This window comes from Ursus maritimus, unplaced genomic scaffold (assembly GCF_017311325.1).
Source record: "Ursus maritimus isolate PB19 unplaced genomic scaffold, ASM1731132v1 scaffold_34, whole genome shotgun sequence".
Classification (NCBI taxonomy): domain Eukaryota; kingdom Metazoa; phylum Chordata; class Mammalia; order Carnivora; family Ursidae; genus Ursus; species Ursus maritimus.
In genome coordinates, this window is record NW_024426008.1 from 23159429 (window position 1) to 23175440 (window position 16012).

The window sequence follows — 16012 nt, forward strand, 5'->3', positions numbered from 1 at the left end:
ATATAATTGGCATCATTTTAAAACTTATTTCCTTTGGACTCACAAATGTACTTCGTCAACTTTATTACGGCTTGATACTGGGAAAGGGAATGATTTGGACTTCAATGTCAAAGCAGTCAAGATCTCATATGATTTATTCCTGAATTACCAGGCACAAAGTCTCACTGAAATATTGATTGTTATATTTTATGTACTGCAGCCAAGATGTGGAAGTCACTCTAGCTTATTACATGAATATTTCTGGATCTGTACTTGGATCTGCAGGAACATGAGAAATTAGGCAAAAGTGGAAGTGGTAATAAGAAATATTCAATAATTCAAAGGATCTGATGAGAGCATCTGGGCCTTTGTGGGAGAGCCTTGGAGGAGTATCTTACAGGCTGAAAAAATATGGCTTATGAAAATGTGGTTGGATAGGGAGACCCTCTTGATAATGAACGTTGTTAAGTCTTAATGGAATTTTCTTCTTTAAGAGAAGAGATCCACAACTGGCAGGATGAACTGTAGGGTTTTACTACTCCAGGTGTGGTCCGCAGACCAGCCACATGTGTATTACCTGGGAGCTTGCTGGAACTGCTGGGACTCCACGACGGATACAGCAGTCAGAATCCGTGTTTTAACAAAATGGCCAGGTGGTTTGTATGCACATTAAAGTTTGTGAAGCAAATTGACTTGGAGCACTGTTCTTGATGGTTGCATATCAAAATAAACTGGGGAGTGTGAAAAAATGCTGATGCCTACCTCCAGAGATTCTGACGAGTAGGTCTGAGACGAGGTCCTGACACTGGGGATTTTAACAGTTCCCCAGGTAATTCGCACCTGGGTGGCGCAGTCAGTTGAGCAGCTGGCTCTTGGTTTCGGCTCAGGTCATGATCTCGGGGTCCTGGGATTGAGCCCCACATCAGGCTCCCCTCTCAACAGGGAGTCTGCTTGAAGGATTCTCTCTCCCCCTGTCCCTGTGCCCCTTCCCCCGCTTGCACGCACACTCACTCATGCTCTCTCTTTCTCTCTGTAAAATAAATAAATCTTTAAAAAAATAAAAAATAAAAGTTCCCCAGATAATTCTAATGTGCAGCAGTTTCCACTGCCTTAGACCTGGCTTAGTGGCTTCTGGGAAGCCCACTGAAGCCCTGACTCAGACAGCCTGGTTGTTTTTATTTTTAATTGTGGTAAAAAAAAATAAATAAATAACATAAAGTTTTCCATTTTAACCATTTTAAGTGTACAGTTCAGTGGCATTAAGTACTTTCACAATGTTGGGTTAACTATCACCGCTATCCATTTCCAGAACTTTTTCACCATGCCAGTCAGAACTCCATACCCAACGAGCAGTTATTCCCCATTTACCCCTAACCCCGGTCAGTCTGCTTTCTGTCTCTATGTATTGACCTATTTGGGAAAGTTTCACATAAATGGAATCACACAATATGTGGCCTTTTGTGTTTGGTTTATTTCACCTAGAGTGTAATGTTTTCAAGGTGAATCCATATTGCAGCATATACTAGACTTTCCTTCCTTCTTACTGCTGAAAAATATTGCATTGTATGGATATGCCATATTTTGTTTATCTATTCATCTGTTGATGGACTTTTGGCTTTTTTGCACCATATGGCTTTTGTAAACAGTGCTGCTATGGACATTAGTGTACAAGTATTTATTTGATTACTTGCTTTCAATTCTTTTGGGTATATATCCAGGAGTAGAATTGCTGAATCATTTGCTAGCTCTGTTTAGCTGTCCGAGGAGATGCCATACTGTTTTCTATGGTGGCTCCACCATTTTACGTTCCCCCCCAAAATGCATAAGGGTTCTGATTTCTCTACATCCTCTCCAACACTTGTTATTTATTATTATTATTATTTTTACAGTTGCCATCCTGATTTTTTTTTATAGTTAATGTTTATTATATGGGAATAGTTGCCACATAAAATATTCACATGGGTGACCTGCTGACCGTGGATTCTCTTGAAGAGCGACGTTGTGTAGTTGCAGTGGCTTTTGCTTGGGTATGGCACAAACACAGCTGTGGCCCACCAGCCTGCTTTTAGCAAGCAGTGGGAGGGAAGCAAGAAGAGCAGTGCTGCCTCACTCTTCTTAAGGGGTTTTACTTAGAGACCCCTAGGTGTTAGGGTCCCAAAGGAATAGATTACTCCCTTCATCCCAGGCCTCCCCAAGGCAATGGTGGCATGTGAATTTCTTCAGGGTTAGAAACTACTCAACTGGTGGGGACTCAGCAGCCTATCGTGTGGGTGCAGGGAGGTAATTCACTTGAATTATCTCAAGTAAGAAGGAGGTATTTTAAGTATAGAGGAGGGGTTGCATCATTTAGCATTCAAGAGAAAACAGAACAATGGAGCCTCCCGGAGACGGGAGCCAGAGGCTGGGTCTGCATCCCGAGACGCTCTGGAGGCCGTGAGTGGAGCTTTCCTATGGGCTTCCATCGTTGATGGATCCTAGCTGCTCTTCGAAAGTCTGTTTGTTTCTGCTGTGCCGTTGTAGTCTTTCTCTTTTTGATGACTGTATTTCCTCTACCTCAACTGTGCTTCATACAAAGCGCAAGTCTTCTCAGGCATTTTTGCAGTTCCTACAGTTGCTGTTGCTAGCTGCCTCATTCCCTTAGTCAAAATTCTCTGGAGATATCAGAAATCTGATTGGTTCAGCTCAACGCCCTATACCGGGTGACGTCAGTCACTGTCAGGCAGTGGTCCTTCTCCTGGTCCAACCAGCTGGCCTACTTGGTGTCCTCGGGCAGGGGCGGCGGTGTGGGGCAGTTGCACATGGAAGGGCGGGAGCGAAGGGCAGACACGATTGGTGCATCCTGAATAGAATGTGACCCAGATTTGGCCTCTCTGTACCTACTTGCGAACTCAGGTGGATAGTGAATGGTTTTTTTCCATGGGAAGGTACTGATTCATCATAACGCCTGACTTTCCCACCCACTTGTAAAGGCAGTAGTAGACATTTAAGTAGACATTTAAGAAACAGTGAATGGAAGGGTCCAAATCTTCCTATGACTGGTAGGGTTGCCAAAAAGAATACAGGAGACCCAGTTAGATATGAATTTCATATAGGCAATGGATACATTTCAGAGAAGCAATGTTTGTGACATCTTTACACTAAAATAATTGCTCATTGTTTTTGTTACCCTTGTTTTCTAAATCGGGCAACCCTAACTGATAGGAGGTTTTTCAAAGAGAAAGCTACTCTTGAGGTGTGCTATGAAAAGGTCAAGAAGTAGGGAATGGTCTGAGTTATTCCAACTACCTTCTGCAGGTGGGGGGACTTATTTGCACTACAGTATGTCTTTTGCAGTGTCTGTGTTATAATTCGTTTGGTGCTTAACCTTATGCTCCGAAATAAATCACGGCTGCTACTGACAGCTGCTTTATCCCGTGGTGCAGTCCAGCTGGGTAATCTGAGGAGAGGCTAACAAAGGGACTATTCACAGTGCCATGGAGAGTGTGCGGGAAATCACGAGGAAGGAGAGGGGCAGCAACCCAAGGCAGGCACAGTCACCTCATCTCAGCCTTGAGGTCACCTGTCAAGGGACCTTGGCAGCCCAGTGACGACCCTCTTAGATGGGGACCTGGAGAACATATTCCTCGCCTTCCCTCTCCTGCCGTCCTGGGGCTCCCAGGTGACCAAATCCCAGCAGAAGCCTGCACACAGGGAGGTGGAGAACAGGAGGGAAGTGTACAGAGGTTCAAATGGGAAGGAGTTAAGCTTCTCTGCACGAAGCCCTGTTCAGCATCTAATACGGTCACCTTGCTTGATCCTCACAGCAGCTTTATAAGGAAAGAACCACGAGGGTCCCCTGTTACTGATGTGGTAAAGGATGAGTGATACTGAATAACCAGCTCGTGGTCACAGAGTTAGTGAACAGTGTTGGAATCCCAAACTATCCATTCACCTTTGTATCACTGCTCAAGACTTTCTGGTGACATCTTTTCGTTGTTGTTATTATTTTTTTAAACTTTTATGGTGTTTTAAAATTGTCGATGTTGCCAACTACTGAAATACTACCGCAGACCTGCTTACAAGCTGGTGTATAAAAGGTGCTCACTCAGTGTTTGTTTACTTTTGGTTTGATTTCAGGCATTGGGGTGGTAGCAGTAAGGGGGGCAGATTTAAATGGGGGCTCCTGGATGTCTCAGTGGGTTAAGCACCTGACTCTTGATTTTGGCTCAGGTCATGATCTCAGAGTCGTGGGATCGAGCCCCGTGTTGGGCTCCATGCTGAACGTGGAGCCTGCTTAAGATTCTCTCTCTCCTGTTCCCTCTGCCCCTCCCCCCACTTGTGTGCTCACTCTCTCTCACCCCCTCCCAAATAAATAAATAAATCTTAGAAAAAAAAAAGAGTTGGGTCAGTGTGTTGTTGCCTTGTGGGACAACTGATGGAAGGAGGCACCTACTTGGAACCCATGGTTCACTGGCACAAGGCAAGGCCTATCCAGTCAAGGCTCTCCAACATCCCAAAGAGTAATTTTACAGAATCTTGGACTTGCAAGGGACCTTTAGAGGTGATGTCACCTACCACCTCTCCCTAATGCGTGATTCCTCTTCTCGATTTCATCAGTCCTTTGTCCCTAGGGTTGCCTCCGGAGTAAACATACTGAGAGAGTGTCTAATCAAGAGGTTAGGGGAAGGGTCTCCAACTCTCCTGAGTAGTTCTTCTTGCAGCCTAAGATTTCCATTTCACAGCTGAACTGTGATGAGTCTCGGTTTGTCCACTGACACCATGAAGATTCATCTCCATAATCTCCTTGAAAATTTGTAATTTTTCTTGAAGAAGGTGCCAAGTTGTGCTGTTGAAATACATAGTGACTAACTTAGACCCTCCTCCTAATTCAATTAGTTAGACTTCTGATATCTAAAAGTCAGAAGAAGGGAATGTGGATTCAAAGGTTTAATTGTGAGACAAAGCATGAAAGATGATTCAGTCAGTATGTTATTATTGGAAAGTGGAAATAATGGAATGCAAACAGTTTTTATTTCTGGGAAATGAAACAGAAAGAGATAAAAAAAAAAAAAACACCAAGTAACTTAAAAGAAAAAAAAAGTCAAGCCCATTGTCCATGAAAGCTGAAGTCTCTCCTTTTATTTGGAGTTTTGAATCCTTATTCCCCCAGAAAAGTAGTTTTTATTGAGTTTGTGGTTCCCTGAGAATTGCATAAGTTATTTATGCTATTAAGTTTAGTTCAATTTTATATATTTCACAGAACTTATATATATTTTTTCTTCCAACTTTTATGTTTAGAGCTTTTTAGTAGTCAACGAAGATATTTTGAGTTCAAAAATTCCATTTCAGAGGGGGGTTAGGTAAAGGGAGAATTTTGCTCTTTGGACTTGGTTTCATCTCTCAGCCTGTTTCAGGGGCACAAGTGTTGTGGGCCTAAGTTCTGTGTTCACCATATCTGTCCTTGCAACCCCTGACTTCCCCTCAGTCCTGTCACCAGGGCTTCCCCTTCCTGCGCCCGGACACGCGTCTGTACAGCACACACTTACTGCAGGCATCTCTCTCCGACCTGGACCGGGGGGCCTATGGGTAAGAAGGATGTCTCATTTGTCTCAGGAGGCCAGTCTGCTTGGCTCATAGTAGATGCTCAAAAATGTTTGCTGAGAGAAAGGATTCTCTCATCTCCCTGATGGAAGCTTCCTACTGTGGGAGCTTCCCAGTACGCTCTGTATGATTGGGGTGGGGGAGCGGGGCCTACTCCACTGTGGGGCCATGACAGACTTCCTGCTGTTTAGATTCCTGAAATTTCTTACTTTATGCCTCCTTGACTTAAGGCAAACATTAAGGAGGGCACGTATTGCATGGAGCACTGGGTGTTATATGCAAATAATGAATCATGGAACACTACATCAAAAACTAATGATGTACTGTATGGTGACTAACATATCATAATTTTAAAAAGGCAAACAGGAGCTTTACTCCCACTTAAAATGCATATGTCCTCTGAAAAGGTAACTCTTTAAACTTTTTAGAGGCATAAGCCTTACTCTAAACCTTGCATGTTCGTGTAAATCCAGAAGGTTAGTGATAGAAGGAAGGTGCCGATGGCCTGAGGGAGGGTGCCAATGAGAGGAAGCTGGGGATAGGGAGGGGAACCTCTAATTAATTTCATGTCACCCGCACCACGCTGGTTTTTAAAGCTTTTCAAAGGGTTCCTTGGGCTGTGAGATGAGAAGAATCCTAAAAATGTCTTCCTTTCCAGATTTAAGCTTTGTAACAAAGGTCTTTAAAGATAATGCCTGGGCCTTGGATGTCTAATTCCAGTGAAAAGAAACATAATCAGGAATAACTTAACGAAGGTAGAAATGGCAGGTCAGGAAAGACAGTGCTATTAGAGTCTGCTGGTCGTTTGGGGCACAGGCAGAATGGCCTTTCTGACAGCCCTTAAATCATGCCAAGTCAGTGAGGTAGCTTAGTCTGCCTGCTGCTAAGATTGGCCCAGGATAATGCTGTGATTTACTGTTGGGAAATAAGTAGGGCAGCTGACTGCCTGGTTAGTGCGGGACTGTCCCCATTCTAGCCCTGGGAGTTCCGTACCTCGGGAAACCCCCAGCCCCCACCAAAGCAGAGCATTTTGGTCACCTTATAAGACCCAAATGTAAGGCTGATTATGTTCTCTTAATTTTAACGATAACACAACTGCTAACTTGGTCTCCAGTGCCTGTGGGAAAAAGATAAATATTTAAATAAGTAAACAACTAGCCCAGTTTGGGAGGATGTCAGCTCTGCTATCTCATTACGATAAGGCAATCTTATAATCAGCAGAGAACTCCCCAATGTGGCTGTAAAAATAACAGCAGTTACATAATTAAACTTCCCTTGTTTAAACCGCTAGGAGACAGGGCCAAATTTTAATTGAGGGTGGGAAGATAAATGCCTCACCTGCAAAGATGTTGCATCACACACACACATATACACACACACAATACATTTTTATTTTTCTGGTTTAGCACACTTTTGTTTTAATTAAGGTTCCATCAGTTTTCACCATATTAAGAGAGCACAGTGGGTTGTTCGAGCGGCAGAATATCATTTTAAATGGGAACCTGTAGCTATTGTTTGCTGAAAGTACTGTACTGTGTCATTTACTTTTAAAGTATATTTAGTGAGGCATCCTTTCATTTATAGCCTACCTGCACTGAATATAAACTTTTGAGAGTTAGCATCATTTCTAGAGATGGGAATATGGAGACAGGAGATCTAGAGAGAAGACAGAGCTGCCGAATGACTGCTGGCCTCCTAGTGCCCAATAACACAGAGGCAGTAAGACGGCACAAATCAAATCAATAATAATACCCGCCAAAGTCAACCATCTAAAAAAAATTAAAAACATGTTGCTAAATAACTCTGGGGTTAAGGAGAAAATCAAATGGAAGTTACAAAACACGTAACAATGAAGGGACACAGAAGTATTCCTTTATAAAATCTGTGGTTTATAGTCAACACACTACCCAGAAGGAAAGCTGTAGCCTTAAATATAGGTATTAGAAGATGAGAAATTTTGAAAATAAATTAAGCATAAACTTTCAAATCAAACTTTAACACCTCAGCCCAACAATCAGTCAAACAAAAATAACAAAATGAACACCAAGAAAAGGGGAAAAGGTAAACAGTGTATTGGTAGGAAATCATGCAATAGAAAGGGACAGTGGGGGCAGCTGAACTTGAGGAAGTCGAGGAAGTCGTCCTTTCACGTGGATCTCAGCTGCCTGGATTCTGCCTTAGATACTCACCATCCAGCCCAAGGAATATGGATTAGGGACTTTGAAATGAAGTTGGAAGGAGGACTGCAGGAAATCCATGATGGCACCTCTGCGGGGAGGACTGCCAAGGGGAGGGTAGTAATCAAGATTTCCTAAGATCCATACATCAAGCTGGGCTTGATAATAAATTTTCCTCACTTACAGATGAGAACAATGAAACATTGGGTAGCTTGGTGATTTCATCACGTTCACCAGACAGCAAGTAACAGAGCTTGGATTTACTTGGATTTGAACTCTAAAGGGGCTGTTAATTAGAGTTTAACTTACCACATATTGTCAGTCAAAGATGCCACTGGTTTTAGAAACATCATGTTTTGAAACTCATGTCTGTCTGGGAAGGTAACGGGCTATCGGTCGTTCACATTTTAGAGTGAAATGGTTCAAATGGTTGCTCTCCTCTCAACACCTAGCTGAGGTTACCTGTATTAAAAGAATGGGACATCTGAAATGGTTGGAGAGAGAGGAGTTATACTGTAGGAGGGGACCTGCTTGGAGGTGAAGGCCCTCTTCCGAATATGGGGCAGCAGAGATCTGGATGAGATGGTAAGCAAAAGTACAGAAAGGGAAGTGGGAAGATGCCCAAGATAAAGTCTGACTATTTCAAAATTCTGGCGAGTGTATGCCCCACCCTCAGGAAGAGAAGGACAGCTTCTTCCTCTTTCTCTGTCCTGTACAGATGAGTCCCCTCTTCCTAGGCCCAAGGGAGCCAGGTCCACAGGCTGTGCCAGGGAAAGTAGAGTGGGAAGGGACTTTGAAGCCATCCATCCTCCTCAGTACCAGGCCTCCGTCATACCTATACATGACCCCAAACTACCCCCAACCGTCTTTGCCAGAGCACGGTGATATGAAACTTGCCCCTTCACCAGACAGTCCGGGTGTGATTTGGATTTGAGCTAATTGCTACAGATTTCTTCCTATCATTAGCAAAATCTTGTCTCCTTTAAACCTCCCTTCATTGGTCCTGCTTCTGCCCTCTGTGAGTTATTTGTTCAAATGGAATTTGATCTGTCATGTACTGTTGTTTTTGGCTGATTTGCTAAGTTGATTAGATCCCTCTATAAACTCAATGCTTTTGGATCAAGCTAAATGCTGATAAAATGTTCTAGCGATTATTTTTTCAGAAAGATTTTGCCACTGCTCTGTTTTTTTGCCCATTTTTTTTTTTTTTTTTTAAGAATGCTCCGAGGGACTCCTGGGTAGCTCAGTTGGTTAAAAGTCTGCCTTTGGCTCAGGTCATGACCCCAGGGTCCTGGGATCCAGTCCCACATCAGACTCCCTGCTCAGCGGGGTGCCTGCTTTTCCCTCTGCCTGCCGCTCCCGCTGCTCCTGCTCTCTCTGTCTCTGCCTCTCTATCTCTGACAAATAAATATATAAAATCTTAGGGGGGAAAAAAAAAGAATGCTCCCAACTTACATACTCATTCTGCGAGAATTGGTTTATATATAAATCTGTAAAATAACGCACATAAAGCATCCACATAAAAAAAGAAACAATAAGCATATGTTTTCTTATTGATAGGCACGGTTTGAAAGGTACTTCAGTATTTTGTGGTATAATAAAGTAAATAGATCTTGAGAAAAAGAGATTATCTACTTAACCAACATGGGAAAATATTTCACTTCACTTTTAATTCAAAAAGTAACTAATAGAAATGATAATAAAGTACCTTTTTTCTCCCATTCATTTAGCTACAAAACAAAGCAACATTCATAATAATATTGAATATTTGTTAGGAAGGGGTGAAACTAGTACTCTCATACATTATCATTGGTATTACAAAAGTCTATTGGAAATTGATTTAGCAATATCTATCAAGGATTTTAAAATAGTCATATCCTTGGGCCCAGTAGAATCTTTTGGGAATTTGTACTAAAGAAATAATAAGAAGATTAAAAAAATATATGACGAGAATGTGTAACCCATTACAGGAAAGTTATGTGTAATAGCAAAAATGTTGGTCACAGCTTACAAATCCAACAGTAGGAAATGGTTGATTGGATTATGGTACATCCACTCTCTGAGAGATTAGGCAGCCATTACAAATAATGATTATGGAAAAACACATTGTGTAATCTAGATGGTCCTAGTGGAAACAGCTTTGTTAAGTCATTACTGTGAAAGCAGAAAAATACTGAGACTTGAAAATGTTTGTAACCCACAGGAAAAATTCTTACAGTATATAAGCATCATTTATAGGAGACATAACACTGAAATTATTCTTATGGTAGAAAGCTGGGAGTAGAATTTTATAATTAACCAAGATAATAGCTCAATGCCTCATTTTTAAACCAAAAGTGCTATGTAAATTAATTTTCCTCTAGACTGTCGCCAAGAACTGCATCGCTAACCTTGACCAGCAGAAACACAGATCTATTGCTATACTACGCAAATGTAAGTGTAAAAATCCCCTCTCTGAAAATAAGCCTCTCAGGATATACCCAACCTCTGATTCCTCCCTGTGTTGATCCTCCATCAAACTAGAGAGAGACCGCAGAGAAGAACTTCCCAGAGGCAGATTTTTGAAGAACAAGATACTATCGCATCAACCCATCTCCTTTTCTTTGGGATAACAGAGAATACCCTGTTTCCTGTACCCTGAGCTCTGGATGGAAGGAGCACTCCTGTAGCTAGTTGCAAATGAAAGAGGGGGAGAGAGAGGAGACTCTGGCACAGTGAAATTCTTCAGGCCCTGTGACACCCAGAGAGAATTCAGAGTTGGATTGTACTCCGATTCTTTGGTCCGTGGAGTGGAAAGCAGATGGCCTGGTTAAATACACACCTTCTTTCTCTCGCTATTTCTATTCAACTCCTATGGAACCTTTAGGACTTTCACACATTTTTTGTTGACTCTTTGACTCTATTTTTTTCCCTCCAACTTCATTATGGAAGATTATCTAGAGTGTCTGATTTGTCTGGGGTCCCCATTGATAGTAACAAGAAACACTGGCCATTGGGATCTGCAGGATTGTTTGAGTCTCCATAGCTTCTGGTCATTGCAGGTTTGGGGACCAAGAGTTAATTTAAGGATATGAGTGTGTTAGTCAGTTTTCACACATGTGTATGCCCCTGAACACGCGAAACTAGAGCTGAGTAACAAACAGCCCCCAACACTCAGTAGGTCACAAAAACAAGCATTTATTTTCCCTTGTTCATGGGTGTGTAGATGAGCCAGGGCTGCTCTGTTTCTGTTCCAGGTCAGCTAGGTTTGTATCAAAGCTCCAGGTTGGGATCACGTGTGGTCCCTCTGTTTCCAGAATCCTATTAACTGCCCGACACATTCTTTTCCTGGTGGATCACCAAGTACAAGCAGCCGAGTCAAACCACTCAGTTAAGGCCCGTCCTCATGCTTGCTATCCCTCAGTGCGCCAAAGCAAGTGGATGCGTGGCTGTACCCAACATCAGTGATGGGGAAGCAATTCTCATTACAAGTTCACATGAGGGAGGGGCTGCAGAAGTGAGAACAATTCTCTAATTTACCATAGGGGACAATGTATCAACAGATTAATTCCGATACTTCAAAAGGAATACCTACTGACTTTCAGAATAAATAGAATTAGGTCCATGTGTAGAAAGTATCTCATTTTCCAATTAGAGTAATGAAAACTTAATAAAACAGCTCAGTTACCACATGTTTTTAAAAAGAACAGACAATATCATTGTGTTTTAATGACAGTTCCTGGTTCTGATTATGTTGGGTGTCTAGCCAAGTAGAAACTGGTTTGATGGGGCGCCTGGGTGGCTCAGTCGTTGAGCGTCTGCCTTCAGCTCAGGTCATGATCCCAGGGTTCTGGGATCAAGCCCCGCATCGGGCTCCCTGCTTAGCAGGAAGCCTGCTTCTCCCTCTATCACTTCCCCTGTGTGTGTTCCCTCTCTCGCTGCCTCTCTCTCTCTCTGTCAAATAAATAAATAAAATCTTAAAAAAAAAAAAGAAAGAAAGAAACTGGTTTCATTGTAGGTGAGCTTTTGATTTTGGAGTTACACACACACACACGCACACACATATACACACACCCCACTTGTTTTTAGGAGTTTGTAATCAGTGAGTAAAATGTGCCCTGAAAGGAAATCACTTGGTAAGAACCCCTATTTGGTAAGAAAAAGTGACTCAAGAAAAGAAGTTCCTTGTGGTTTTAAACATGAAAATGTTACAGGTCTCTACAAAAATAGGACTTCCTTTAAAAAATAGGCTGATTTAGGGCTAATGTTATAAACTAGAGGTTTCCATTTTAATTTTGCAAAATGATAACACTTCTTGGAAAATTTTTCTATTTCTTTTAATATAAAAAGCAAAGGCAAGGGGTAAATAAAATCTGAGTTCCAGCTAGATAGTTTTGTTCCCATTAGAACAACTTTAAACTCTAGGAAAGAAGAGCTGATAGCTCAGAAGAAACGTGAGAAATGGACTCAAGGAAAAATTGGCTAGGAATTTTTTTTTTCTGTTTGATTTTTAAGTTAATCTTTCTCCAAAATTTTCATGCTTTTCTAAAGACCACCATTCAACATGGATGAAGAGAGGGAAATAGCAGACTGAGTATCATGACTTTAATTTTTCGAAGTGCCTTTGTTTTCTTGTTTTTTAAAGATTTTATTTATTTGTTTGAGAGAAATTGAGCGAGCAAGAGAACAGGAGCAGGGCGGTGAGGGGGATAGGCAGAGGGAGAACCAGACTCCCTGCTGAGCAGGGATTCCAGTGTGGGCTCCATCCAGGACTCCAGGATCATGACCTGAGCCGAAGGCAAAGGCTTAACCGACTGGGTCGCCCAGATGCCCCTTCAAGGTGCCTTTGTATCCATCATTTTATTTTATTTCACAGTATTTCTAAAATGGGCTAGGAATTTTAATATTCATTTTAAAGGTATCTCTAATAGAGAAGTTACATTTTCTAAATGGAATCCAGCAACTACTTAGTGGCTATGATGTAACTAGGCTGTGAGGCTCTTGAGGACATCTAAAATCAGACTCCTACCATCCATGCAATGCCCTATGAATGCTCAAAGAAAATGTGCTTCAAGTAATTTATCCTTATTAAAATAATTTCCCTATGGCGCAGTGATGTTCATTTTCTCATGTCTTTAGTATAAAGTTTACCTTTATAATGGATTAATTGTTTAGCTAGAAAGCTATGTTCTGCTGATTAGTATATGATGAAAAAAACACTTATTTTTTTTTTCTGCTTCATGGAAATGGTAGGAAGTTTTAAAAATATAAAGTGCATTTTTTCTTTATAAAATTAATGTGTACTATTAGAAATAACTTGAAAAATACTCCAGAGTTTTGACATCTGAAGTCAATTGTGTTTCCTTTTATGCGTAACTTTCCCCCAACATTTTATTATGAAAACTGTCAAATATACTGAAAAAGTGAAATATCTGCACAGTGAATTCATGTATACTCACCACCTAGATTCTACGATTAGCAGTTAATTTGCTTCATCACATATTTATCCAACCGTCTATCTGTTGATCCCTCTATCAATCTATCAATCCATCTTACTTTTTTAAAGATTTATTAATTTATTTGAGAGACTGAGTGTGAGCAGGGGGAGGGGCACAGAGAGAGGGAGAGAGAGGATCTCACACAGACTCTGCACTGAGCAGAGAACTTGATGCGGGGCTTCATCTCAGGACCCTGAGATCATGACCTGAGCCGAAACCAAAAGTTGGATCCTTAACTAACTGAGCCACCCAGGCGCCCTAATTCATCTAATTTTTTAAATACATTTTGTAGTAAGTTGTAGACATCAGTATACTTCATCCAGTACTTAGCATGCCAGTCATTAATTAGAGTTCAATATTTACTTATGTGTTTTTGTGATGTAAGCTTTACATATGGTGAATGTCTTTAGTGTGCTATTCAATGAATTTTGGCAACTGAATATGCTTGGGTAACCCAAAACCCATCACAATAGAGAATATTCCCATCTTCCCAGAGAGTTCAGTCATACTCCTTCTCAGATAATCCCTACATGTCCATTCCTCAGTGTTGTTCAACATAGCTTAGTTTAATAGCAGCATATAAGAATTTCAATTGTTGCACATCTCACTGATATTTGGTATTGTCAGTCTTCTAATTTTAGCCACTCTGATGCATTTACAGCAGTATTTCACTGACTAATTATTTTTTATAGTAATATTTTTTTCTTATATTATGTTAGTCACCATACAGTACATCCCTGGTTTTTGATGTAAAGTTCCATGATTCATTAGTTGCGTAGAACACCCAGTGCACCATGCAATATGTGCCCTCCTTACTACCCATCACCAGCTTATCCCATTCCCCCACCCCCCTCCCCTCTGTAGCCCTCAGTTTGTTTCTCAGAGTCCATAGTCTCTCATGCTTCATTCCCCCTTCTGATTACCCCCCTTTCTTTATCCCTTTATTCCCCTACTGATCTTCCTAGTTCTTATGTTCCATAGATGAGAGAAACCATATGATAATTGTCTTTCTCTGCTTGACTTATTTCACTTAGCATTATCTCCTCTAGTGCCGTCCATGTTGCAGCAAATGTTGAGAAATCGTTCTGATAGCTGAGTAATATTCCATTGTATGTATGGACCACATCTTCTTAATCCAGTCATCTGTTGAAGGGCATCTCGGCTCCTTCCACGATTTAGCTATTGTGGACAATGCTGCTATGAACATTGGGGTGCATATGGCCCTTCTCTTCACTCTGTCTGTATCTTTGGGGTAAACACCCAGTAGTGCAATGGCTGGATCATAAGGTAGCTCAATTTTTAACTTTTTAAGGGACCTCCACACTGTTTTCCAGAGTGGCTGTACCAACTTGCATTCCCACCAACAATGTAGGAGGGATCCCCTTTCTCCACATCCTCTCCAACAATTGTTTCTTGCCTTGTCCATTTTTGCCATTCTAATTGGCGTAAGGTAGTATCTTAGTGTGGTTTTGATTTGAATTTCCCTGATGGCTAATGATTTTGAACATTTTTTCATGTGTCTGTTAGCCATTTGTATGTCTTCATTGGAAAAGTGTCTGTTCATATCTTCTGCCCATTTTTTGATTTGGTTATTTGTTTCTCGTGTATTGAGTTTGAGAAGTTCTTTATAGATCTTGGATACCAGTCTTTTATCTGTAGTATCATTTGCAAATATATTCTTCCATTCCGTGGGCTGCCTCTTAGTTTTTTTTGACTGTTTCCTTGGCTGTGCAGAAGCTTTTTATTCGATCAAGTCCCACAAGTTCAGTTTATCTTTTGTTTCTCTTGCCTTTGGAGATGTGTCATGAAAAAGGTTGCTTTGGCCGATGTTGTAGAGGTTGCTGCCTATGCCGTCCTCTAGTATTTTGATGGATTCCTGTCTCACATCGAGGTCTTTTATCCATTTAGAGTTTATCTTTGTGTATGGTGTGAGAGAGTGGTCAACTTTCATTCTTTTGCATGTAGCTGACCAATTTTCCCAGCACCATTTATTGAAGAGACTGTCTTTTTTCCACTAGATGTTTTTTCCTGCTTTATCAAAGATTAGTTGCCCAAAGAGCCGAGGGTCCATTTCTGGGTTCTCTATTCTGTTCCATTGGTCTATGTGTCTGTTTTTGTGCCAGTACCATGCTGTCTTTGTGATCACAGCGTTGTAGTACAGCTTGAAATCTGGCATTGTGATGCCCCCAGCTTTGTTTTTCCTTTTCAACAGTTCCTTGGCGATTCGGGGCCTTTTCTGGTTGGTTGTGACCTCTCCCTTTTCATTCATAATTTTATTAATTTGGGTCCTTTCTCTATTTTGGATAAGTCTTGCCAGTGGTTTGCCAATTTTATTTATGCTTTCAAAGAACCAGCTTCTAGTTCTGTTGATCTGCTCTACTGTGCTCCTGGTTTCTAATTCATTGATCTCTGCTCTAATCTTGATCAACTGCTTTCTCATGCGTGGATTAGGCCTGTTTCTCTTTTATAAGAGTATAAAAACTGCATTTTAGATTTTTCTATTCTTTTGAGTGAGGCTTGGATGGCTATGTATTTTCCCCTTAGGACTGCCTTTGCAGTGTCCCGTAGGTTTTGGACCATTGTGTTTTCATTCCCGTTGGTCTCCATAAATTGTTTAAATTGATTTTTGATTTCCTGGTTTATCGAATCATTCTTTTTTTAATGTTTTTTTATTATATTGTTAGTCACCATACAGTACATCCCTGGTTTCTGATGTAAAGTTCGATGATTCATTAGTTGCGTATAACACCCAGTGCACCATGCAATATGTGCCCTCCCTACTACCCATCACCAGTCTAT

At 41.2% G+C, this 16012-nt stretch overlaps 1 protein-coding gene across 2 annotated transcripts in view; it reads left to right on the plus strand.

Moving 5' to 3' along the window:
- The first annotated feature begins 5316 nt into the window (after nucleotides 1-5316).
- JAK2 (Janus kinase 2) overlaps nucleotides 5317-16012 on the plus strand; it is a 208896-nt gene continuing 198200 nt past the window's right edge. The window contains exons 1-2 of one of the 2 annotated variants that reach the window (XM_040620303.1): nucleotides 5317-5544; nucleotides 10100-10169. The gene's annotated coding sequence lies outside the window, so the exon portion shown is untranslated. The remainder of the gene's footprint in view (nucleotides 5545-10099; nucleotides 10170-16012) is intronic. The other variant, XM_040620304.1, reaches the window with a different exon arrangement.